The 25,829-nt window shown below is 39.4% G+C and overlaps 1 long non-coding RNA gene across 4 annotated transcripts in view; it reads right to left on the bottom strand.

Moving 5' to 3' along the window:
• The window catches only part of LOC121924756, a 39,439-nt gene extending 14,222 nt beyond the window's left edge, over nt 1-25,217 (bottom strand). For 2 of the 4 annotated variants that reach the window (XR_006102714.1, XR_006102711.1), the window contains exons 1-3: nt 25,169-25,217; nt 19,114-19,228; nt 17,996-18,122 (exon numbers count right to left, since the gene is read on the bottom strand). This is a non-coding gene — a long non-coding RNA (uncharacterized LOC121924756). Of the gene's footprint in view, nt 1-1,584; nt 1,694-17,995; nt 18,123-19,113; nt 19,229-24,262; nt 24,449-25,168 lie in introns of all 4 variants that reach the window. The other 2 variants (XR_006102713.1, XR_006102712.1) reach the window with 2 other exon arrangements.
• Between the last annotated feature and the right edge of the window lie 612 nt (nt 25,218-25,829).

The raw sequence follows: 25,829 nt of genomic DNA, 5'->3' as shown, positions 1-25,829 counted from the left end.
ATGAGATACACATCTCTTTTTGATTGCCTCTCAGTGCAATCTTAAGCATATCTCACTTAATTTAGTTTGGCTCAGTTCCAGCCAAGTATAGGACTACACTCATATTCAGTCAAATTCCCGATAGTCATGCATAGCACAGTTGAGTTCATTTGCATGACGTACCTTGTGATATTCTTTGAAGGAGGAGTGAAGATAGAAGGAAGCAACATTAACAACCTAAGCTATGTGGACGGCACCATAATATTAGCACAAGATATTCAAGAATTGGAACAGTTAATAGGATGAAAGTGCAAGGTCAGGTCTGACGCTGAATATAAAGAAAACAGAAATAATGACCACAGAAGAAATACAAAAATTCAATCTTGACAATGAGGCAATTGAAATAGTTAAAGCATTCCCATATCTAGGATCAAACATTGACCAGAATGGAGACTGCAGTCAAGAAATAAGAAAAAGACTAGGAATGGGAAAGGCAACTATGAAAGAACTGGAAAAGATACTGAAAGACATACAACTGAGCATTAAAGTCAGAATTGTTCAGGCCATTGTACAGTGTACCCGCATCATACACGGGCATCTTTTACATGACTTCAAGCTTATGCTGGAAGCCTTGCACCATTCAATGAATGGTGTGCAAGCCCGTGGCACTTATGCCACCATGCTGCCACATGCATGTGCCCCATTATCCTCAATGAGATTCGAGCATAGGTGGAACTTGCCTTACGTGGCGGGGTCCAGAACAGATCCCCACATAAGGCAAGGGACCACTGCATTCCCAGTTACCATGTACGGATGTGAGAGCTGGACAGTGAAGGAAGCACACTGAAAGAAATTTAACTCATTTGAAATGTGATGCTGGTGAAGAGTACCTAGGATACTGTGGACAGCCAAGAAAACAAACAAATGGGTTCTTGAACAGATCAGACCAGGGCTCTCACTGGAAGCTAAGAAGATAAAGCTGAGACTATTGTACTTTGGCCACATAATGAGAAGGTGTGGATCACTAGAAAAAGCAATAATGCTAGAAAAGTTATAGGGTAGAAGAAAGAGAGGAAGACCACAAACCAGATGTATAGACTCAATCAGGGGGGTTATGGGCAGGGGCTTGCAGGATCTGGGCAAGGCAATGGAAGATAGGGTTTCTTGGAGCTGTCTTGTCCACAGGGTCACCATGAGTTGGAACCAACTCGAGGGTAGCTAACAACAACAACAACTGATGTAGAATACCATCATTTTTGTCTAAAGTATGAGATTACTACTTGGATTTGGAATTGATCGCCAGAGAGAACAGACACATTTCTTGGAGTGAAGGAGCTCTGGTGGCACAGTGGTTAAATAGCTGTACTGCAGCCACTCACTCACAAACCACAAGGTTGTGAGTTCAATACCAGTTGGGGCTCCAGGTCACCTCAATCTGGCATCCTTCCGTAGGTCACTAAAATGAGTACCCAGATTGTTGGGGGCAATTAGCTTAAACTTTGTAAACTGCTTAGTACATCGGTAAGTGGTACAGAAATGTACTTGCTATTACTGTTGTTATTTTTTCAATACTATACTCTGAAATACAAATCATATCACTCCTACCTGGATTTTCTATTTTCATTCCTTTTTTAAAAAAATCTCCAGGATAAATGATAAATAGATAAAACAACTCCTCATGCAGGGCTCTTTAAATGTTATCTTTCATCTCCCCCTGCAAACAAAAAAGTTAGAACATTTACTATTTTGAACCTATTCCTGCTGGCCTTTTGAACAAGTAATGAATCAAGGTAATAATGAGCTCTTTTAAAACACAAACACAGAGACTGCATCTGGAAAAATGAGCCCAATGCACACTTGATGCAAGGTGGGGAATCTCCATGTAAGTCTACAAACTGTCCCATCTTATCATAAAACATCAGAAAAAACTAATGAAATCATATCTCCCACAGCTGTAACTAGAGAATAAAAGTTAGAGAGAAGAAAATAATTAGGAAAATTGAAACTTGAAGCAACATTTACTAGTCAGAAACCTACATCACAGAGCAAAAATTAAAAAGCTTATAAAATGCTTTCTGGTGTCATATCATCAAACAGAGCATTCAGAAAAAGCTGAAGTCACAAAAATAGCAGAGCTCTGGGCATACCAGTATATATTCAGAGTTACTAGTCAATACATAAACAATATTCCTGTAAATCTTAAACTAGGTATAAAATAACACTGCTGCTGGGAAATTGCACTTCGAGAATTCAGGGTGAAGAAATCATAGATGAAAAGATGTTCTTGGATAATAGCAATGATAGCACCATTGATCCTAATACTGAAGCAGAAACCTGCAGGCAGAACTTACAGAAAAGAATTTCCTGACCTAGTAACAAACTACTATGCATGTTCCTGACATCACATCATAGTCAATCCACTCGTGCCTAGCATAAGCAATTGCCATTTCTTAACAAATACTTGCTAAAATGAAAACAGATGCAGTTCATGCCATCAAACATTAAATGTGTTATTGTGGAAAACAACAGGACTATATTGGGATTTCTCAGATGTATAGTTTCAGACAGGTGTCTGGAAAAAATTAGAGAAATTCTCAGTAGATGTTTCTGGGAGCAGGTAACAACTGGACACTTAATGTGATAATAATGAAAGGAAGTCTCTTTTCACCTAAATGGTTGTTAGAGTTGTTAAATGTTATCAGGATTATATGACCAGAACAAATAATGTTTATTAGATGGACAGTACAGTCCAAAATGTTTTTACACAGACATACATCCCACTGGGATCGATGGGACCAACTCCCAGGTAAGTAAATATAGGATTGCAGGCTTGCAGCCTGAACCTTAGTACACTAAACTCAAGTTTGGCACACAAATCAATAGTATGTCTACCTTTCTAGTCTTCAAAGATGATTTACGAATAGATCAAAACTAGCAGAAATATAATGGAGTCTTAATACAAATTTCCTCTGTCTAGATTACTTTAAATGGGTCTATTACTATATTGTTGTTGTTTTCTAAAGTGTCTCCTTGATGGGAGTCTAGTACATGATAAAAGAGTGCTGATGTTTCCTAAAGATTTTGGACGGTTTTTCTCCTGATGTCATAGTAGGTAACTTTCAGAAGGCGAGTCTTCTCAAAGCTAGAAGGAAATGATTCCTCATTTTCCCCTGCCCCAGTCTGAAGGAGAGAAAAAAGGAGCTGAACACACTTGGAGTTAGTTTATGTGGTGAGGAGCTTTGTGGTGGCTTCAGCAAATCATCCTTAGCAATCTGACATACTATCAGAAGATCTGCTAAAACCTGGAGATAAACAGTTGGGTAAGGAGGTCTGTCTGTCTGTCTGTCTGTCAATAAAGATTTTCACATGAGGCTGTTAGTGTTCTTAAATTGTTGCTGAAACATTACTGTGTCCAGTGTGTGAGTGTAACTGTTTTGAAATCATTTTGTAATCATTTATTGCTGAATTCTGATATATCAACGTTTTAAGAACACTAACAGCCTCATGTGAAAATCTTCAATGTTTCCATTATAGAATCATAGAATCATATTTTTTGTGGGTTTTTCGAGCTATGTAGCCATGTTCTAGAAGAGTTTCTTCTTGACATTTCGCCATAGAATCATAGAATCGTAGAGTTGGAAGAGACCACAAAGGACATCCAGTCCAACCCCTGCCATGCAGGAACTCTCAATCAATCCCATCAATCAAAGCATCCCCAACAGATGATCATCCAGCCTCTGCTTAAAGACCTCCAAAGAAGGAGAACCACCACACTCCGAGGGAGTGTGTTCTATTGTCGAACAACCCTGTCAAGAGAGTCCTCCTAATGTTGAAGTGGAATCTCTTTTCCTGGCACTTGCATCCATTGTTCCGGATCCTATTCACTGGAGCAGCAGAAAACAAGCTTGTTCCCTCCTCAACATGACATCCCTTCAAATATTTAAACAGGGCTATCATATCACCTCCTAACCTTCTCTTCTCCGGGCTAAACATCCACAGCTCCCTGAGTTTTTCCTCATAGGACATGGTTTCCAGACCTTTCACCATTTTAGTTGTCCTCCTTTGGACACGCTCCAGTTTCTAAATGTCCTTTTTTGAATTGTGGTGCCCAGAAGTGGACCTGACCAAAGCAGAATACAATGGCATTCTTACTTCTCTTGATCTAGACACTATACTTTTATTGATGTAGCCTAAAATTGCATTGGCCTTTTTAGCTGCCGCATCGCACTGTTGACTCATGTTCAACTTGTGCTCTACTTGGACTCCTAGATCCCTTTCACACGTAGTCTCGTTCAGCCAGGTGTTGCCCATCCTATATCTGTGCATTTCATTTTTTTCTGTGCTAAGTGCAGTATCTTACATTTCTCTGTCTTGAATTTCATTTTGTTAGCTTTGGCCCAGCTTTCTAATCTATTCATGTCATTTTGAATTTTGATCCTGTCCTCTGGAGTATTAGCTATTCCTCCTAATTTGGTGTCATCTGCAAATGTGATAAGTATGCCCCCAATTCTGTCATCCAGGTCATTGATAAAGATGTTGAATAGCACTGGGCCCAGGACAGAGCCCTCTGGGACCCCACTGGTCACTTCTCTCCAGGATGAAAAGGAGCCATTGTTGAGCACCTTTTGGGTTCAGCTGGTCAACCAGTTACAAATCCATGTAACAGTTACCTTGTCTAGCCCACATTTTACAAGCTTGTTTGCAAGAATGTCATGAGAAACTTTGTCAAAGGCCTTGCTGAAATCAAGATATACTGTATCCACAGCATTCCCTTCATCTACCAAGCTGGTAATTTTATAAAAGAAAGAGATAAGATTTGTCTGGCATGACTTGTTTCTCTGAAACACATGTTGACTCTTATGGCATTGCTTTCTAAATGTTCACAGACTCTCTGCTTAATGATCTGCTGTAGAATCTTTCCTGATATTGATGTCAGACTAACTGGATGATAATTGTTGGGATCCTCTTTTTTTTCCCTTTTTGAAGATGGGTACAGTGTTTGCCCTCCTCCAGTCTGCTGTGATTTCTCCGGTTCTCCAGAAGTTCTCAAAGACTACTGCCAATTGCTCTGATATTACTTTTGCCAGTTCTTTTAATACTCTTGGATGTAGTTCCTGGAGACTTATATTCATTTAGATTAACAAGGTATTGCTGTACTATCCCTTTGGTTATTCTGTGCTGAAATTCCTCTATTCTGTCCTCTGCTCCATTATCCTCAGGTTGAGGACACTTTTCCTTTTGTGAGAACACAGAGGCAAAGAAGGTGTTGAGTAATTCTGCCTTTTCTCCGTCTTCTGCTAGCATTTTGCCATCTTTTCCACGCAGTGGCCCTACCATTTCCTTTTTCTTCCTTTTGCTGCGGATATATCCAAAAAAGTCCTTTTTCTTGTTCTTAACCTCTCTAGCAAGCCTGAGTTCATTCTGTGCTTTAGCTTTTCTGACTTTACCCCTACATAGGCTAGTTATTTGTTTGAATTCATTCCTCTTTGGTGATTTCCCCATTTTTCCATTCCTTGTACATGTTCCATTTCAAACTTAGCTCAGTTGAAAGTTCCTTAGTCATCCATCCTGGTTTCTTGAGACACCTCCCATTTTTTTTCTCACTGTAACTGTTTTGAAATTGTGCCTTCAGTCTCTCCCTTTTGAGAAACTCCCATCCATCCCAAACTCCCTTATCTTTTAGTATTTCTGACCACAGGATCACCCTCAATACTTCTCTGAGTTTGCTGAAATCCGCTCTCCTAAAGTCTAGAATGCATGTTTGACTATGCCTGGCTTTTCCTTTCCACCACAACAAACTCCAGGAGAACATGATCACTTCCACCTAATGATCCCACCACTTGCACCCCATTAACCAAGTCATCTTTGTTGGTTAGGATCAGATCTAAAATAGCTGATCCCCTTGTTGCCTCTTCCAGCTTTTGGACAATGAAATTGTCTTCCAGGCAAGTGAGGAATTTGCTAGACCTTGAGGATTTGGCTGAGGTTGACTTCTAATGGATGTCAGGATAGTTGAAGTCACCCATCACTACTACATCTCTCCTTTCTGAGTGTATGGCCATCTGTTCTAGAAAGGCCTCATCAAATTCCTCCATCTGACTGGGGGGTCTGTAGTAGACTCCCACCATAACATCCTTGTTGTTTCCCTCACCTTTAATTTTTATCTAGATGCTCTCCACCTGGCTGCCAGTATTGATGACCTGGATCTCTTCGCTGGTGTAAATATCTCTGACATATAGTGCTATTCCTCCTCCTTTCCTGTTTGGTCCATTTCTGTTTAAAAGGTTATACATTCCAGTTGAGACTCATCCCATCAGGTTTCAATGATGCCTATTATATCATATGTGCTTTGTTGTACTAGGAGTTTGAGTTCATCTTGCTTATTTCCCATGCTCTGTGCATTAATGTAGAAACATCGCAGACCATGGGTCCTCTTTACTTGCTGCCTGTGCAAGTTTGTTTGCCTCCCACTGTTGGGTCCTTGCACTATTTGTCTTGTTACCTTTATGTCAGTTTGACTATTTTCTCCTACCCTTTTGCCTTCCTTAATATTGTCTCCCTCCCCCACGGAACTCAGTTTAAAGCCCTCCTTATCAAATTCTTAAGACAACTGGCAAAAACATTTCTTCCAACTGGCGTGAGATGCAACCCATCCATTGCCAGAAGCCCCCCTCATGGAACTTCAGCCCATGATCAAAGAATCCAAATTGTTCTCAGCAGCACCATCTGAGGAGTCAGTTGTTTACATCTGCTATTTTCCTCTCCTTTTGTGGACTATGCCCTTCAGCTGGAAGAAGAGATGAGATAATAACTTGTGCATCCGTTTCTTTCAGCTTCCTACCAAGAGCCTCATAATCCCGTCTGATGTTCTGAAGGCTGTGTCTTACAACATCATTGGTTCCCACATGGACCAAAATGGTTTTGGTCAGTAGGATTGACCAGTCTTGTGAGCCTCTCTGTCACATCATGGATCTTTGCCCCGGGGACACAACAGACCTCTCGAGATATCTTGTCAGGCCTACAAATCACTGCTTCTGTACCCCTCAGGAAGGAGTCCTCCACTACGACCACATGCCTGCTCCAAGGCTTAGCAGAAACTGTTCCCTCTGGTGGGACTCTCAGGCTCCACTGCTCTGTCCCTGAAGTCTGTCCATGCTGCTCTTCCTCATCCTCCTTGATAAGGGATAGAGCAGTGATGGTGAGCCTATGGCATGCGTGCCAGAGGTGGCACTCAGAGCCCTCTCTGTGGCCACACACGCTGTCGCCCTAGCACAGAGTTTGCCAGAGTTTCTTACTAGAAAGCCAGAGGGATGTGGCACTTTGCAATAAATGAGTGGGGTCTGGGTTGCAGTTTGGGCACTCAGTCTGTAAAAGGTTCACCATCACTGGGATAGAGCTTCAAATTGATTCTCTGGCTGCAATTTCCCAGAACAACCCCTTGTTATCCTAGTTCTCTGTGTGACATTCTTCCATCTATCTGCTTCCTGTGTATGTGACCTCCTCCACCCCAGCAACTTCCTCTATGTGGTCCCCATCCAAGACCGTGCATTCCATTCTGTCCAGGAAAACTTCTTGCTCCCTAATATGCTGAAATGTAGCTATTCTGGACTCCAGCTGCTGGACTTTCTCCTCCAAGAGTGCTACCAACTTGCACTGGATGCATGTGAAGTTCTCTACATCTGTAGGCAAGAAGGCGAACATCCCACAAGTGTTGGAGGTGACTGCAGCAGTTCTGTCAGTGTTCCTACTGAGAAGTCTTTAGTAATTACTGAAACAGGACTATGGGCTTCCTCCTCAAAAAATCCTCCGGTAAACACAAACGTTAAGGCCCCTAATGACCTGGCCTTTTCACCAATCTCTGGCAGTGAGTTCAATCAACTCAGCCTCTGCTGTAGTTCTCCTTAGATGAAAAATGGTGCGTGGCTCTGGGAGGAATTATATAGAGCTGGTCTGCTAGCTCTGCCCCCTAGTGACTCACAGATGTAACTCACAGAAGCTCCACTCCCTCAGCAACAAGCATACTCTCCTAATGGTTTAAAAAAACCAAACACTCACCACTCAAAATGGCCACTAAGCTACTTCTCTCCTTCTCCTCTCTGTGGCAGGAACTGCTCTGTACAAACCAAAGCCTACAGATTTCTCTAATCTGAAAGGAACTAGTTTGTGTGGACTCAGGAAGATACCACTGCTCAGGAAAGTGATTGTGTTTCCTGCTTTTTAAGTTACACTTATACTACTCAACAAACCAGAGGTAAGCCATCTGGGAAAGAAAGTTGACAGAACAGGGAGGACACTGCAATAATTGGGAGCAGTAACAGTTTGTTTGGAATAGGAGAGCTCTTATTATGCTGGATATTATGCATAATAGTGCTACTCAAGAATATGCAAAGAGACAGAGGAAATAAGGGAAAGCCAGACTTTCAGAGCTGCTCAATCCAGGATGAGGAATATTGGAGCCCTGGTGGCGCAGTGGTTAAATGCCTGTACTGCAGCCATTCACTCAAAACCACAAGGTTGCGAGTTCAAGACCAGCAAAAGGGCCCAAGCTCGACTCAGGCTTGCATCCTTCCGAGGTCGCTAAAATGAGTACCCAGACCCTTGGGGGCAAATTAGCTTACTTGCTAATTAGCTTTCTTGCTGTTCACCGCTATGATCTTTGGAATAGCGGTATATAAATAAAACAAATTATTATTATTATTATTGGGTTTGTGAAGTCAAAGGGTTTCCTGGCTGGCATCCATAGTTTTCTGTGGATTTTTCGGGCTACTTGGCAATGTTCTAGAAGAGTTTATTCCTGACGTTTCTCCAGCATCTGTGGCTGGCATCTTATTGTAAAATAAGCAATTCAAATTCTTTATGTTTAGAACAATATAACACCCAGCTAGGTTGGCATGCATATGTCTAATATGATGGGCACAAATGGGACAAAGTCTTTAATGAACATCTATTGGGGAAAACTTTAATTAATAACTGGCTAACTGTGAAAAAAATGTTTTACATTGGACTTCCACTTTGGGTTTCCCCACAAGAAGTTTTTTAGGCCAATGGGAAAAAAGATCAGAAATGGATAATGTATAGAGACATATTGATTCATGATAATGAAGGAAATGTTATATTAAGATTAAAGGAACAAATTATAACTAAAATAAATAAACCATATGAATTGGTTGAATTACATTCACCTTAAAGAAAGAATTACAAAGGATAACAGTTTGTTTGGTTTTGAGAAAGAAGATAACAAATTAAACATTATATTAATGAAAGAAGATGAAAAAAAGATATTAAGTAAAATATGTAACATCTTACTGAAAAGATCCCTAGAAGAAGTGGAAATTAAAGATTCTATGATGGGCACAAGAGTTGGGATACAATTTAGACTTGGAAAAAGCTAGATTAAAAACAAAACAAAAAATACTGTAGCACAAACAATAAAAGAAAATTATTTTAAAGTTGTAAATAGATTGTATCAAACACCATGCTCACTAGAAAAAAAATATAAATTAAAGGATAACTGGTGCTGGAGATGCCAAAAAGAAATAGGTACATATTTGCATATGTGGTGGCAATGCACACATATAAAGTCTTTTTGGGTAAACATTCATTTGGAAATAAAATTAATATTAAAAATTGATTTTGAGTTTGGACCAGAAATTAAACATGACCTCATTACTAGACCCAGTGGAAGAAAGGAAATACTGGAAAATATTATTATACTTAATATCAGCTGCCAGAAGGATAATAGCAAAGAACTGGAAATTACCTATAACCCCACAAATAGAGACATGGCAAAACAAAATAGGGGAATTGAAAGATCTAGATAGATTAACAGCATTAATAAATATGGTTAAATGGGAAAAGGATTGGGAAGCTGTAAGACTTTACTTAACGGCTGCTCAGTAAGGGGAGGTACAAGAAACAAAACCTTTTTATTCATACCTAGAGATAGGGGAATAAGATTTTGTATTAAAAGATAAAATTATACAATTTCTTGTGGAAAGTTATCAGATATAAGCCTGATATATAACAGATTTATAGCTTGTTGATATATGTTTTTATCTATCTTGTTGTAAAAATGCAAGCTTTGTAAAAAAAAAAAAAAAGATATATTACCACAATAAAAAAAATGTTTTAAAAAAAACAACAGAAAACTATGAATATTGGGTTCTTTCTATGTGGTTGACTCATGCCAGCAGGCTTCAGGCTGCAATATTTTCCTCGTAAACAAAGTAGACCTTTGAAACCCAGACAAAGAAAAATTGTAAGAGAGGGAGACTCTCCAATACCATATAACTCCTGCTCTGAAAGTGCCCACAGCTTTAACTGAAGTCTGTGCACATCTAGGTACTCTCTGAAAGACCCAGAGTAAGCTAAGAAATGGTCCCATGTACTTCACATCCTGGAACTGGAGTCAAACATCCAAGAATTTACAGCTCCTAGTGATGGTGACATTTTTGAGTCCAAGGAGCTGGGAGCCACGGCAGTTCAGGGGCAGGCTACTCCCCAGCAGGAGGTGGCAGATGCTGGGGACATGCTGCTATACTTTGAAGACTGTCAAAGAGATAAGGAGAGCCTATGTCAATCCCAGCAGCTGTTTAATAGGAGAAGCTGACTGATTGGACATGTGGTGTCTTGAGACAGCTACCTAAACTCTTTCAGCAGATCCCTGACATCTTCGCTACTTGTGACCATTCTATCCTGGTGACTGACAGTACACTTCAGTGTTACTGTTTTCTTGACATTAGAGTGGCTATGACTGATAGAATCATAGAATCATAGACTCGTAGAGTTGGAAGAGACAGCAAGGGCCATCCAGTCCAACCCCCCTGCCATGCAGGAAATCCAAATCAAAGCATCCCCAACAGATGGCCATCCAGGCTCTGTTTGAAGATCTCTAAGGAAAGAGACTCCACTACACTCCGAGGAAGTTTGTTCCACTGTTGAACAGCCCTTACTGTCAGGAAGTTCCTCCTAATGTTGAGGTGGAATCTCTTTTCCTGGAGCTTGCATCCACTGCTCCGGGTCCTAGTCTCTGGAGCAGCAGAAAACAAGCTTGCTCCCTCCTCAATATGACATCCCTTCAAATATTTAAACAGGGCTATCATATCACCTCTTAACCTTCTCTTCTCCAGGCTAAACATCCCCAGCTCCCTAAGTCATTCCTCATAGGGCATGGTTTCCAGAGCTTTCACCGTTTTAGTTGCCCTCCTTTGGACACGCTCCAGTTTCTCAATGTCCTTTTTGAATTGTGGTGCCCAGAACTGGACACAATATTCCAGGTGGGGCCTGACCAGAGCAGAATATAGTGGCACTATTACTTCCCTTGATCTAGACACTATATTTCTAGTGATGCAGCCTAAAATCACATTGGCCTTGTTAGCTGATGACCTTTTCTTTTACTTCTTGCTGGCTTCATTTACCTGGATTACCTACTTGCTGTTACATGCTGGATGGGCAGATGACCATACTCCTATTTCTGTCTTCATCTTGGTGGATAACCTGTGATGGACCTGAATTGGATTAATTACCCAACAGCTCTTGCACTCCATCCACCTGATAAAATCAGGTTTCAGCTTCTCATGATTAAATAAAACTATTGGCAGGTGTTTGTTTGTTTGTTTATATTTACTTACTTACTTATTTACTGCATTTCTCCCAGTACTGGGATCTATGGTCATTCACAAACATGATTAGAAAAATGTACAGCTAAAACAGATTGGCTGGGATCTTGTTGGTGCCATGTACATATGTAAGGCCCCCTATACATGCAGTTGTACTTTTTTGGCAACTGTATAATGGATTTATTCAGTTCATGGTTGCATAAGCTGAGTGCTACATGTGTAATCATTTCAGATGTTCCTAAATCTCTCTCTCTCTCTCTCTCTCTCTCTCTTTTTTTTTGTCCTAACTAGGCTAAATATTTTGAATCAGTTGGATTTTATTATGTTTTGATTCATTTAATGGGACAATATGGTTAACTGACAGGATTATGTAATTGTGAGTGGTGCATAACTATTCTTCAGTTCTGTCAATGTACTGTTTATTCACTGGGATTCCAGAAGCAGCAACTGTGCATTCCCTATTTCATATTAGTACAATAAGTAGGCACACTGTCAAATACAGATGCAATGGGACAATTACATAGTGTCAGTAGTCAGCATATGTGGTATAGTACAACCATTATGTAATTGTCCCATTGCATCTGGAAGGGAAAGAATATTGATAAGAACCAATATAGAATCAAGACAAACAGGGAACTGATTTTTGAAAGTTCTTGTGAAATAATAGAAAACTCAGAATGAGTCTGACCAAAAGCAGGCTAACATATATCCAAAGGTGTATGGTGAGGCAATAAAGGTGACAAAAAACCTTTCTGGCTAACACTATTGCTTCTGCACAGAACTGTTCAGTAGAAATGTTTTGAGTGGCCAGGGATTTGTTACAATCAAGTCCAGAAGAGAATGTAAGCACCCAACAGCTTGTTCTGAAGAATTTGTCCACTATTTTGCAGATAAAATCACTTGGATTCACTCTGACTTACGAGCTTATCATACGTGCATTTAACCTGACCACCTTAACAGGATGCGAGCGGGAAATACAGCATGTAATTTGCTGTTGATTCTGCCAGCTGAGTGCAGCTTGGCTGTAGCTCAGCTCCCAAACATGATTTGGAGGCCACTTTTCAAAGCTAGGAGCTTTCCAAGTTGGAAAAGCGGCCGCTGAAGCATATCTGGGAACCCGGATGCAACTGGGCTGCACTTTGCTGGTGGAATCAACAGTGAATTACATGCAATAATTCCTGCCTGCATCCCGCGTCCAGGCTACATCCCATTAGGGTGCAGTCAGATTAAATGTGCATGCAATAAGCTCCTTAGATGCCAGCATTGATACAGTTCCAGTCGATGTAACCTTGCCTCTACTTGTCCACTGTTAATGGATACTCTTCAGTCTATACAGTCTGATGATGTGGACAAGATCCTTGGAGAGATGAGAGACACCACATTTTTACTAGATGTATGCCTTTTGTGACTAATTAAACAGGCCAGAGGAGAGATTGTTGAGTGGATAAGGGAAGTAATTAATGCCTCTTTACAAGAAGTCTGGGTCTCAACATGCCTAAAGAAAGCAGTGGTAAGTTATAATAATGAAATTAGTTAAATGTTGTTTTCAAATTATATTTAAGCAACCCTATATTAAAAACAACATAGGGATGTGCGTTCAGGAGTATAAGACTTCAATTTAAAAACCCTTTCCTAACAGCAGCATCAACTAAATGAAAAAGCAAGATTCCACATTGTGGACTGTTTGGGAAGTGAAGATCCTTTCCCTTTTTTCTTCTAGTAAAAATTGTTCTCATCTCACCACTACTCTGGGATTTGTTGTTGTTGTTTTCTGCCTTCAAATCATTACTAGTTTCTGATGACCCTATTCTGCAGTTTTCTTGGGCTGAGAGAGTGAGACTTGCTCAAGGTCACCTATGGGGTTTTCATGAGGAAAAGAAATCCAAATATACATAATGGGATATTATCACATTTTAAAGGATCATTCTTACAATGGTATTTGTGGCTTTATAGCAGTCTGTTGTGTGGCTGCTTTCTTGTCAAAGCAAGTAACCATCTTTTATAGAAGTTAAAATACTTCTATACTTTTATGGAATTAAAAATATAATTCAAGAAGCAATGGGGAGGAGTCTGTTGTGCTATTGTCATATTTATTTTTCCTGAACATTAAAACCTTCTTCTATCCTCAATACCATTATGTTACCTTATTTGCTGCTTTATGTTTCTCTGCTGAATCATATTTTCCTCTTTTCAAATACTCTTTGTAGAAAATAAAAATTGTATTCACAGAAATACATTGTAAAGAAATAGTCGTTTCAGCTAAAATGACTAGTATTTTCTAGGTGTGTATAGTGGGAGGAGGGAATCATGATGTAAACTAGCTAAGATAAGTGGCAACTTAATTTTGGGTTAGTTGAGAGAAATTCAGAAGGGTACATTTCCTGGCAATATTGAAAAACAGAAGCACTTAATTAGCTACAGTTCCAGTCCATGTTACAACAGTAAAAGGAACTGTCTCAGCTTTAAAAGTAACTACATATTACCTTTTAGTTACATTTTTAAAAACATCTACTGTAAATGCTACAAGCTACTAACCTGTGATATAAACAACCTAATCCTCCTGCCCTCACTAACACCTTAACGTCCATGCGCTCTACATGGGGCAACCCTTGTACCAAACTCGGAAGCTACAACTGGTACAGAATATGGCTGCTAGACTGGTCACTGGATGCTCCAGGGCCAGTCATATAACACCTCTGTTGGAAGACCTCCATTGGCTGCCCATTCGCTACTGAGCGCAATACAAGATGTTGGTTATTACCTATAAAGCCCTAAATGGCTTGGGCCCAGGGTACTTGGAGGATCACCTCTCCCCGTATAATCCGCCCCGCACTCTCAGGTCGGGCGGGAAACATCTTCTGTCTATTCCGAGTGCACATTATAGTGCAACACAGAGGGCATTTTCTACCTCAGCCCCTAGACCATGGAATACCCTGCCTGTCGAGCTCTGCACCGTCACCTCCCTTGAGGGATTTAAGAGGATGCTAAAAACTTTCCTCTTCCGCCAAGCTTTCCTCCAATGAGCTTGAGTTGTATTATTCTGTTGTTCTATTGATTTGGTATTTTGCGGGAATTGATGTTTTATATGGTCTTAGATGTTGATATTGATGTTTTTATCGTTATTCTTCTTGTTTTAATGTTGTTTTTAACTGTACACCACTATGATCTTGTATAAGGAATAGCGGTATATAAGAATAAACTATTATTATTATTATTATTATTATCGTCATCATCATCATCATCATCATCAATACAATACAAGGTACAGCATGAACCAGTGTTTGATCCATATGATGTTTCTCCATGATACAATAAAAGCACACCAGTACAACTTGATAATAAAGATAGAGGTTTTGGGTTTTATCTCTGTGGGAACTCCCATATCACCTGGAACACCTTCTTCCTTTATTTGTGTGCAGAAAACTCAGGTTGCAATTGCTCATGGATATTCCAAGTGGAAACATTCTAGACATAGTCAAACAAACATTGTTTGTTTGTTTGTTTGTTTGTTTTAAAACTACAAGGAGGGAGCAGAATACATTTTTTTCCAGGAGAAGTCAATGTCCTGTGAGGACTGAACCCTTTCCTGCCTCATCTACATCAGTTTTTCTCTTCCCAGATCAATTATTGCCCTGCACAAGAGTATACTAGTTGTCATTTTAAAAATGCAGGAGAATATATTGATACTGGAATAATTTACATTTTGAAAAAGATTTACACACACACTATCTATAATAATAATAATAACAACAACAACAACAACAACACAATACCACCACCCATATTTCAAACCAAGAGGTAGACTGGTGCTTCTGACAGGAATAGGAAAAAAAATGCCTGCTGGACCTTCCTGAGATACCTATTACAGGGTCAGAGAGGTCTGGCTAGAGTTGATAAAAAGGACATACATTCAGTGATTCAGATATTAAAACCTGGCCTGACTCTCAAGGCCTAGTCATTTCCCCCTGTTCTTCAGGAGAAAATCTCAGTGCTGCTTTGAAATATTTTTAACTGCATGCAGCTGGCTCCTGTTGAGTAAGTGTTATAGACTATTTTCTTCCTGCATATTTCTTCTGCTGCCCTCATCCAATCTCAAACTTGTGCAACTACAGATTGAACGAGAACTCAGCAGAGGTTGCTGCTTTGGGAATTAGTAATATTGCACTACAGGATCCCTGCTTTGTGGCTTTTCCTATCTTGCCATTAACCTTCCTAGCTCTGACCCCCACCTTCCTCACATTCTAAGTGGTTAAAGCCACAATCCAGTCTCCTTTCTTGGTCTGAGGTGCATGTGGGTTCTATCACTGTTAGCAGAATGCTTAGTGCAAGCATTTTGTTTCCACAGTTCTCCTGATTCATTGACTGATATAAACATTTCTATCCCACCCTATATCATGAGACTAGCATACAATCAAATCAGTTTAAGACAATTTGGGGGCAAGAATAAAAAATAAATAATTTAAGTACTCTGCAAGCATATTAATTTAATCATTTAGGGCAAATTAAAACTGCTTTAATACACTTGTAGAGATTTGTACAAAATTGTTAGACCCCAAACTTTGCTATCTGTACAATTTTGGTTTCACATTTTCAGTTCTATGTGTATATGTGGTTCTTGTTGTGTCTCTATGGTGGTGAGGAATTGTATTTTATAAACCTTTTCAAGACTAGTGTGACTTCCGTTGGGTCTTGGGGGTGTAAAATGGACTTCTGGCTCTCCAGAGCTTATCTAACACTGATGTATATGATGTTCAAAAGTTGTATCGAAGATTAAAACAGACCCTGAGGCTTAAATTATATTCTGGCAAAAATAATGACTGGTCTCCTTTCTTGTTCACGTAAAGGTGTAACCGCCAGTTTCAAATGACTACTGAGAGTTTGCCAAACTGAAACAAACTCTGTAGAAAAGAAGCCTGATTGCTGCTGTTCTATTTATATTTGCCTTAACCATTGTCTAAAGATGCTAGAGCATATGCTTAACATCTTTCAGTTGGCAAATACATATAATAGCCAGGCAGCACAGGGGTGATTATTGCCTGACAAGTTGAAAATGCCAAAAGCTGCTTTCCACTAGAATAGTAAACTGAAGAGCATCCCAAGACTCACATCAACAAATAAGCAGCAGGAGCTATGGATAAAATGAATCCTGCTTCCATAAAAATGGTAAAAGCAAAGATGAGGAAGCAATTAAGGCAGACTGTTTTTCCAACATGGTGCAAGGCAGCATGCATGGATAATAGTCTTAAAAAGGAGAAAAATCAGATAATTGGGAAAGCTGCTAATATTATTCTATATAGTAGCAATAATGAATGCATAGGAAAAGAAGTAGTGTGAGGAAAAGTATACTAGTATAAACAATGTTGATCCAAACATTATATGAATAGAAAAATGTGAAATGTCATAGAAGAAATAAACTAGAATTTTAAAGTAATCCTAGGTCATATTTGGAAAATCTGTCCATCTCTCTGCCTGAATCTGCCTGAAATGAGGCATCAAGCAAAGGTGTTAAGAACTATACAGGAGAAGAAAAATGGAAATATTAGTCATAGACCTGTATTTTGTCAAGATGTTATTGTTGTTCTCAGTATAGATATTCTGGATGGGTATTCATGAAGGCAGGCCCCTCTTCCTCTGGCCGTATGTGTATTAGGAAATTCTTCAAGTCCAGGAAATAAAGTTTAAATTTTAAATAAAATTTAAATTCCATTAGCAGTGTAAAAAAAAAAACTTCCTTCGAAAAATTCAGTGTTCTCTGCCTAATAAATTCAGCTTTCTCTGCCTTTGTAGCCTCACAAAGGATGAAGATAAACTGGATCTCATAAGTGGAGCTTCAAAAGCTTGCAACATGTATGTTGTGCATTTTATTTGTTCCAATAAAGGTATCACTGTTTTGTGGATTTTGGATGTTACTGTACCTTGCTATATGGTCAACACGGCTATGCCTGAATATATTTTCTAAAGAAGAGTCAGTTAAAGAAGAAGTGTTAGGTGGTCAAAGTTCTGGAGATGGAAACACTGAAAAACTGCATGGTGCTGGCAGTGGAAGGCACTCTGATTAAGAGACGAAGCAGAGCAGAGAACCATACAGCTAAGTCTAACCAAGGCACCTTTCTGTAGACAGTCACAGCCTGCTTTTGCTTTCAAGGAACCATAATAGATCCCCTAATGGCATCCCCAAGGTTCAGAGTTAAAGTGATGTGCTGAAATGTCTTCCAATGTCATCACCCCACCAAAATATTTAGTGATCTAGGCTGGCACAGGAAATATACATTTTGTGGTCATACATTCCTCCACTTCATCTCATCCACAGTTGCCCACATAAGTTTCTTATGGATGTGGGGGACTGAGAATTTCTGCTAGGTAATTCAGTGCCCTCTCCATGAACAAACTCCACTTACCTTCTACCCCCTTTACCTCACATCTTGGTGCTTTCCTCCTCTAGTTGTGTTGGATATATAATCAGGATTTTCCTTGTTTGCTCCTGCATTCAACTTTCTTAATCAGCCCAAATCACTTTGCACGGTGCTGTTTCAGTAGAGAACAAAATTAGAGAATATGGAGGCAGGGAAGATTATTTGTTTGAAATATAAGCCTCCAGCTTTACCCAAACATTATGTTTTTCAACAGAGCTCAGAAATATGAGTTAAATGAACATATTTTGTATATCATTTTTTCTGTTTATGTATATCTTCCTTCACTCTTCCTTTAATTATTTTATGCCCATTTATAATGGGAATAACAAGGTCTATATGAGGTTCTTCCTAGATAGCACAAGGAAGCAGAAGCAATCTTCCTGACTATGAATTGCATCTAAGATCCTAGATCATCCTGATCATCATCATTAGTTCTCCTAGTTGATTTTTTTTTTTTAAAGAAAACACCTTTTACAGAAATCCATGTCCAGGCTGACCTATGGGCTACTGTGTTCTTTGTTCTCAGATTATGAATTTTTGCTGTTTTCAATTTATGCCTGTCATAACTTTGTTGGTGAGCCTGATCCATTTTTAGGGGAAATGGATACCCCTTCCCCAGATGTGGGCATCCCATGAAGTGATCTTAGAGGTGAAGACTTTCAGAAATATGTCCCGCTCAGGCACCGTTGAACTTCCTTTACTCCCAAATGGCAAGCTACCACATAGTGGTTTGCACTCACATGAATCCCATAGCCTGCCACGCCTGCCTTCCATTCCCTTTGCAACACGAGGACTTTGTTGCTGTAACCAAATAAATAAATAAATAAATATTCTGATACCCTCCCCCCCTCCAGCCATGTCTTTGTGATGTACTGCATGCTATCAGTCCATACCTCTTCACCACTAGGGAGCATCAAATGTATTGTACTGTATTGGGTTTTAATGTAAAACATTTCATGCCCTGATCCCTTCTAGAGTGTGAGCATAGTGTTTGCTAGAAGTCAGCCAGTGACTCATGTCTAGTCCAGAGTACACACTACATTCAAAGGAAGTTTGAAAAAGCATGTTGTGTTTTCAAGTTAGAACAATAGTGGCATACTCACAGTGGCAAACTTAAATATTCAAATTCATCAGTGTTCCTAAGCAGCCTGTTGCAAAGAAATCATGTAATGAGCTTTTAAAATCCCAGGTTGTTCAGTACTTCCGAATGGACTGGAACTGTGAAAGACGACAAACAAATGAAAAGGCATCCATGGGTGGTTGATTTCTTGCTGAGCCAGGTGCTTGGGTGGTGAGCCACTTAGCATAGCTTCCGCATTCTGAAGCTCTAACATATTTATTCTTAAAGAGATTCATTAAACATTTAGCAACAAGAAGAGAGAATATCATGAGTATCATAACAATATTAAAGATTATAAGAATGGAAGGATCAAACTAGAACTGAAGGACAGAGAAAGTAAAAGGACAAAAGACACTCAGCATCAGTCAATTTAATGTCTATAACAGACATTACTTAGCTTTAATGTTTTATTTATAGCAAAGGTTAGAACACTCTATAATAATATAAATGCCATCATCACTACAGGGCTTCAGTTTTCTTTAGTTTTGCCTCTTCCTGGTCAGTTACACTCTCATCTGTTTGTGCCTCCCAGACAGCATTGCTGAACTCCACCTCAGTCTTTTTAACCTATTGTTTTGAGTTATTTTATTTCATTTATATCCTGCCTTTCTACCAGAATAGGCCCAAGGTGGCTCACACCGCTGCTTAAAATGAAATGCAGCCTAAATACAAGGATTATATTTAAAAGGATTTTTAATTAAATAAACAAAACCATTAAAACTCACACTAAATACAAATAGTTGTAAACCTATGAGAATAATTTAAATAGTTTTAACACCATCAGAATAAAGCGCAGCATGCAGACTCCATTAAAAGACCTTTTGGCAACAAGCAATTGATTGCCAAAAGCCAGCCTAAATGAAAAGGTCTTTGCCTACTGGCAAAAGGTAAGTAGAGCAAGCCAAGCCTCCTCTGCCAGATTTCCACAGATTTCTCAGAGCAGATGCTAAGGAACCCCTTTCATGTCTCCTCACCAGCCATGATTATGACAGTGGTAGACTGAAGAGGAAGTCTTCTCCCCAGGATCTTAAAACTCAGGCAGGCACGTTCATATACTGAAATACAATCTGTGAGATAGGAACTTACAGGTCATAAGACCATCACTTTGAATTGTGTCCAATACAAAGTAGTAGCCAATAAAACTGTTGCAACTATGTTTCTTATAACCAACCGCAGTCCTCACTGTGGAGAATGTAGTAGGAGATGGAGATAAGTAGAGATATAGATGTCCTTTTCTCATCTTGACTCCAAGATTTTCTCAACAATTCTAGTTCTTCTGCACCTTCTTGAGCAACCATAAATTCTCATTCACTAGACATTTATGTCCATTGTTACTAAAGCAAATGGATTGTCTCATAGAATAAGGGTAAGAGTTTGGTGACAACATGTTATGAATGGTAGCCAGTGTGGTATTGTGGTCTGAGCACTGGAATAGGACTTTGGAGAACAGGGTTCAAATCCCTGCTCAGCCATGGAAATCCATTGGGTGATCTTGGACAAGTCAAATTCTCAACCTTAGAGGAAGGCAAAGACAATCCACCCTGAACAAATATTGCCAAGAAAACCTTATGATATGGGTTCACCATAAATCAGAAATGACTTCAAGACATACAACAACAACATTAAAATAGAAATATTGTCTAATCTAACTGAATATTAGTGAATGTGTTCTGGCCTTCCTGTCCTGGAACATCCTAATGGGTTTCCATTTGAGCATGTTCCTGAAAAACTTGTTAACTTGCCAAGCCAGCCATAACACACCAGCTATTGTGGCCTTCCAAGTACACTCGAGTCTCTCCTGTTTGTTGTTCCTGACTTGTCTGTTCCCAAGATGAAAGTTGAAAAGGGATGGAGCAGTCTGTGGTAGGACTTCAGTAAATAATCCCTGAAAATATTTAGGGCCTCTAGGGCAGTAATGGGTGTAATACTCCTTTGATCTCCAGACATAAAAACTGCACCTTATGGCTATATGCTCTTTAAGCAGAGACACATGGCATTCCTTTGTAGTTTCTTTGCCAAGCATTGTTTAATTATCAATATGAAAGCTGAGGGGTGAATTTTGTGTCCATAACAAAAATGTCTTCAAACACAGTGCTTGTCCTACTTCCTCCCCACCCTGGGAGTGAATGGCATCTGGGGACATGCATTAATTGGACTTTTAATTCTGGTGCTCCCAGATGAAGTTGGTTGTAGATTTTGTTTCCTTATTACTGGAAGGAGTCCCAGTGTTAAGAAAATTACAACTACTGTCCTGTTCACATTTATTTGGGATTAAGCTCCACTAAATATCATGGAGCTTACTTCTAAGTAAAGGATTGCATAGAATTTGACTGACTAATATTATCAGCACATTTTCAAATAAAGAAACACTATCTTAGTAAGCCTGAACGTGAAAAAAGTTTGCAGAGATATTACAGAATTACTGGTGAAATCTTTGGAGGTGGTGCAGGTTAATGAAGAAGATGAACGTCCCCATAAGTAATACAAATAAAGACATTTAAGGCCCTGAATATACAGTCAGCCCTGTGTATTCATATATATTTTTTATTCACTGATTCAACCATCCGTGGCTTGGAAATGCTCAAAAACAATACAAATTCCAAAAGCAAACCTTGATTTTGCCATTTTATATAAAGGACAAGGGACACCATTTCACTACGCCATTGTATTTAATTGGACTGGAGCATGCACAGATTTTGGTATCATTTGGTCAATGTCTAGTTTTATAAAATGACTGTTTCTCATTTATTGCTAATTAAATACACATTTCATGTTTTAATAAAAAATATGGTGGTAGCAATAGTAATGAAGGTAGTGGTTATGTCCAGAATCATAAAGTCAGCAGAGACAAAAAGGACTATTCAGTCCAACCCTCTGCCATGTGGGAAAACATAATCAAAGAACTCTCAACAGATGGCCATCCAACCTTTCTTTAAAACCTTTGAAAGAAAGAGACACACCACCACTCTCTGAGGGAGTGTGTTGTGCTGTTGAACAGGAAGTTCTTCCTAATGTTTAGGTGGGCTTCCTTTTCTCTTAGTTTGAATGCATTGCTCTATGTCATAGTCTCTGGAGCATCAGAAAACAAGTTTGCTCCTTCTTCAATATGACATACTTTCAAATGTTTAAAGAAAGCAATCATGTCACTTCTTAACCTTCTCTTTTCCAGGCTACACATGCCCAGCTCCCTAAGTCACTCTTCATAGGGCTTGGCTGTAGATGATTTACCATTTCGGTGTCCTTCCTCTGGATACATTCCAGCTTGTTAATATACTTCTTGAATTGTGGTGCCCAGAACTGGACACAGTATTCCAGGTGAGGCCTGACTAAAGCAGAATAGAATGGCAGTATTGCTTCCCTTGAGTTAGACACTATGTTCCTTTTCATGTAGACTAGAATCACACTGGTGATTATTGTTTCTTTTGTCTCCAGTGTCAGACAATAAACTTAGTCCTGAACAATTTTTATTTATTTATTTTATATATGTATGTATGTATGTATGTATGTATGTCAGCCTGGGAAAACATGAACAGGGCATGTTTTGACTGAACCCTGCACTTTTCTTTCCTCTATATATTTTAAACTGTGATTCTTCTGGTATAATTTTGGTCCAAATACTGGAACTTAAAATTATAAAGTAAGGATGATTTAATTTTTTTTTTAAAAAAATGCTAATTTATCTATTTGAACACTTGATACTTAGAAAACCTGGCAGGATTGGTCATGGAAGATAAAATGCTGATATTTCAAACACTCCTGCTTGCTTCTGCAAGCACTGAACTACTTTATAACATAGGCTGGGGGAAAACTTTACTGTGATGAGTTGAAACTAAAGCAGCAATTGCTGCTATGGGCATAAAATTGGATCAAGTACTTTCAAGGATAAACAATTTTTAAAAAGCAGTCTACTGCTATAGAGAAACATTTAACATGCTTGGGGAAAGACTTTCAATAGCACATAACAGCAAGTGTGACCATTGGTTCAGTTTCTCAAAAGCTTATTGAAAGTAAACAAGATTTTGTAGTATAAGGTGGAGACACTGCTGAACAGTTCCCAGGCATTTGAGAGGATAACAAAAAAAGAAACAATTTCGATCATGGACCACATTCTGCTCTATTTTGCATGAACCAATAATAATAATAATAATAATAAAATTTTTATTTATACCTCGCCCTTCCAACGATCAGGGCGGCTTACAGAACAGTTAAAAACACATACAATCCATATTATAATACAAAAAAATTAAAACCATACAAATACATCAATACATAAAAAAATAACAGGAAAAAAGCCCCATAGCCCAACCTCTTGGCCACGGAAGAGGAGGGAGGCCCACAGGATATTTAATCTGGGAATGCCTGTTGAAACAGGAAGGTTTTTAAGTCCTTCCTGAATTGGGCCAGGGTGGTAGATGAGCGGAGCTCAATGGGCAGCGTATTCCAAAGGGCTGGGGCAGCCGTGGAAAATGTCCTCCGCGTGGTGGAGGTAACCTAGCCCCAGGCACCTTCAGTAATTGCTGCCCAGATGTTCTGAGGGTGCAAGGCGGAATGTACGGGGAGAGGCGGTCCTTTAGGTATCCTGGGCCCAAGCCATTTAGGGCTTTATAGGTAATAACCAACACCTTATATTGAGCTCGGAAGCGAATGGGCAGCCAATTGAGATCTTTTAAAACCGGTGTTATATGGCTGGTCCTGGGAGCGCCAGTGACCAGCCGGGCTGCCATATTCTGCACCATTTGTAGCTTCCGAGTTTGGTATAAGGGTTGCCCCATGTAGAGTACATTGCAGAAATCCAGTCTCGAAGTTACCAGAGCATGTACAACCGTACAAATCTCCCATCCATGCAATCAACGACTTCTCCAGTGAATGGCTTTCCTAAGATAAATTTAAATTTATATAAATTTGCATAGGTTATAAGTTCACATAACCATTTTTCATATGGGCTGGGTGATTACAGGAGTCGTAGTCTAAAAAATAACTTTCTCTAACTCTTGCTTTTAATGTTGAAGCTGCATATTTGCAAAATAGGAAAGGAAAGGTATTGGTGCGGGGGTGTGTGTGCTACTTTAATGCAATGATTACGGTTTATAAGGAAGCTTATAACTTGCCATGAGTGGCACAGCTGCCCTTACCATAGGACAAAGTGAGGTGGTCTTCTCAGTCAGTAGGTACTGGGAGTTGGCTAGAGGCTGTTGAAGGAGAGAAGTGCATGCCACACAGCCTGTTCTTTGTCTCACAAGCTTTCCATGACCTTCAGGTTCAGTGAAGGAGCCTGTTCCATACTCAGCACCAAAGAAGGTTTCAACTGCCTATTCAATCTGTTTTTGTATATGCAATGGAAAAAGACACCATCTTGTTATTCATGACAGACTATGAAATGTCTTGGACTAGTTCTGGTGATCATTAAAGTGTTCTTAATCCTTTTAAATATTAAGTTTTTATTGTTTTGAATGTTCCAGGACAATAAAGAAGGAGGAAAGGAAGGGCCAATCCATCACCTATCCTGTTGTCCCTGGTCCTTCCATTATCATTTGACAGGAAAAAAGAGGGAAAGGCCATGTGAGCCCAAGGCATTTGGCTACCTTGACCAAAGATTTCCCTGTATTCTGACCTTGACCAGAGCAAAAAGTGAACCTCACTTCCACACTGGTGAGATGACACCATTCTTCAATTTCCTGGAGAATCGTGTTAGTTTAGAAAGTGCACATCAGCTCCCCCAGCATCTCTGCCTGTTGGTACCACACCACTTCTCCCTCATTCCTGGTTTCTGCAGTGTTAGATGGATAACTCATTTTGCCTAACAGTTGGACTACCCCTAGCATAGGTGTGGCAGTGGTGGGAAGAACCTTTTCTCTAAGCCTGTGAAGAAGAAGAAGAAGAAGAAGAAGAAGAAGAAGAAGAAGAAGAGAAGAAGGAAAGAAGACGCCTCAGATTGTTCAATCAATAATCCAAGATTTTTTCATCTCAGGGTTGAAAACCATGAAGTATGTCTGAGTTAATTCAAAATAAATGTGATAAAGACTGAGGGAAGTTCTTACCTCTTATGTTCCTTGTAGGGATCCCTGAGTGAACACTGCCTCCTCTCCTGCAGAGAAACAAAAACAACCTCTAGTTTTTGCATGGAAGCTTGGAAATTAATTTAATTTGGGCTTGAACATACGAACAGCATAGTCCTATGAGAGTGTACTTACATGCTGTTTAGACTTCAAAGGGGCTTCCTGTCAAGCAGGATTGCATAGGTTTGCAACTGAAGAGCTTAGAATTTGCATCTTTCACATGCCAAGCAAAGTTCTACTTTTCTGATAATGTATTAACAGGAATATTTTCATGACCTCTCGTTCACAATGCTTTCCTTTTATATAGTCCAATTGCAATGCCATATAACTTGTTTTTAAACTATTAATCTGAAAATATTTCTTTAAAATGGCATGTGCAAATCTGAATAATTGTGCTAGTTACAAGGGAAAGACAGCTTTATACACATGATCTGGAGGCCAATTTCTTCCTTTAAAAATGTACATATGGAATGATTTCATATGCAAACACTAGATTTGTATGTACAGATACAAAGGTAAGTGTCTGTCTGCATTGTGTACAATCTCATCTTAGCCTTCTGTTTCTGAAAATGTGCCACTTCAAATACAGAGCCTCTCAGCTGTTCTGAGCAGTACCTTTTAACCCCAAACAAAATATTATGAA

This window comes from Sceloporus undulatus, chromosome 3 (genome assembly GCF_019175285.1).
Source record: "Sceloporus undulatus isolate JIND9_A2432 ecotype Alabama chromosome 3, SceUnd_v1.1, whole genome shotgun sequence".
Lineage (NCBI taxonomy): Eukaryota > Metazoa > Chordata > Lepidosauria > Squamata > Phrynosomatidae > Sceloporus > Sceloporus undulatus.
This window is presented reverse-complemented; position numbering and strand designations above follow the sequence as displayed.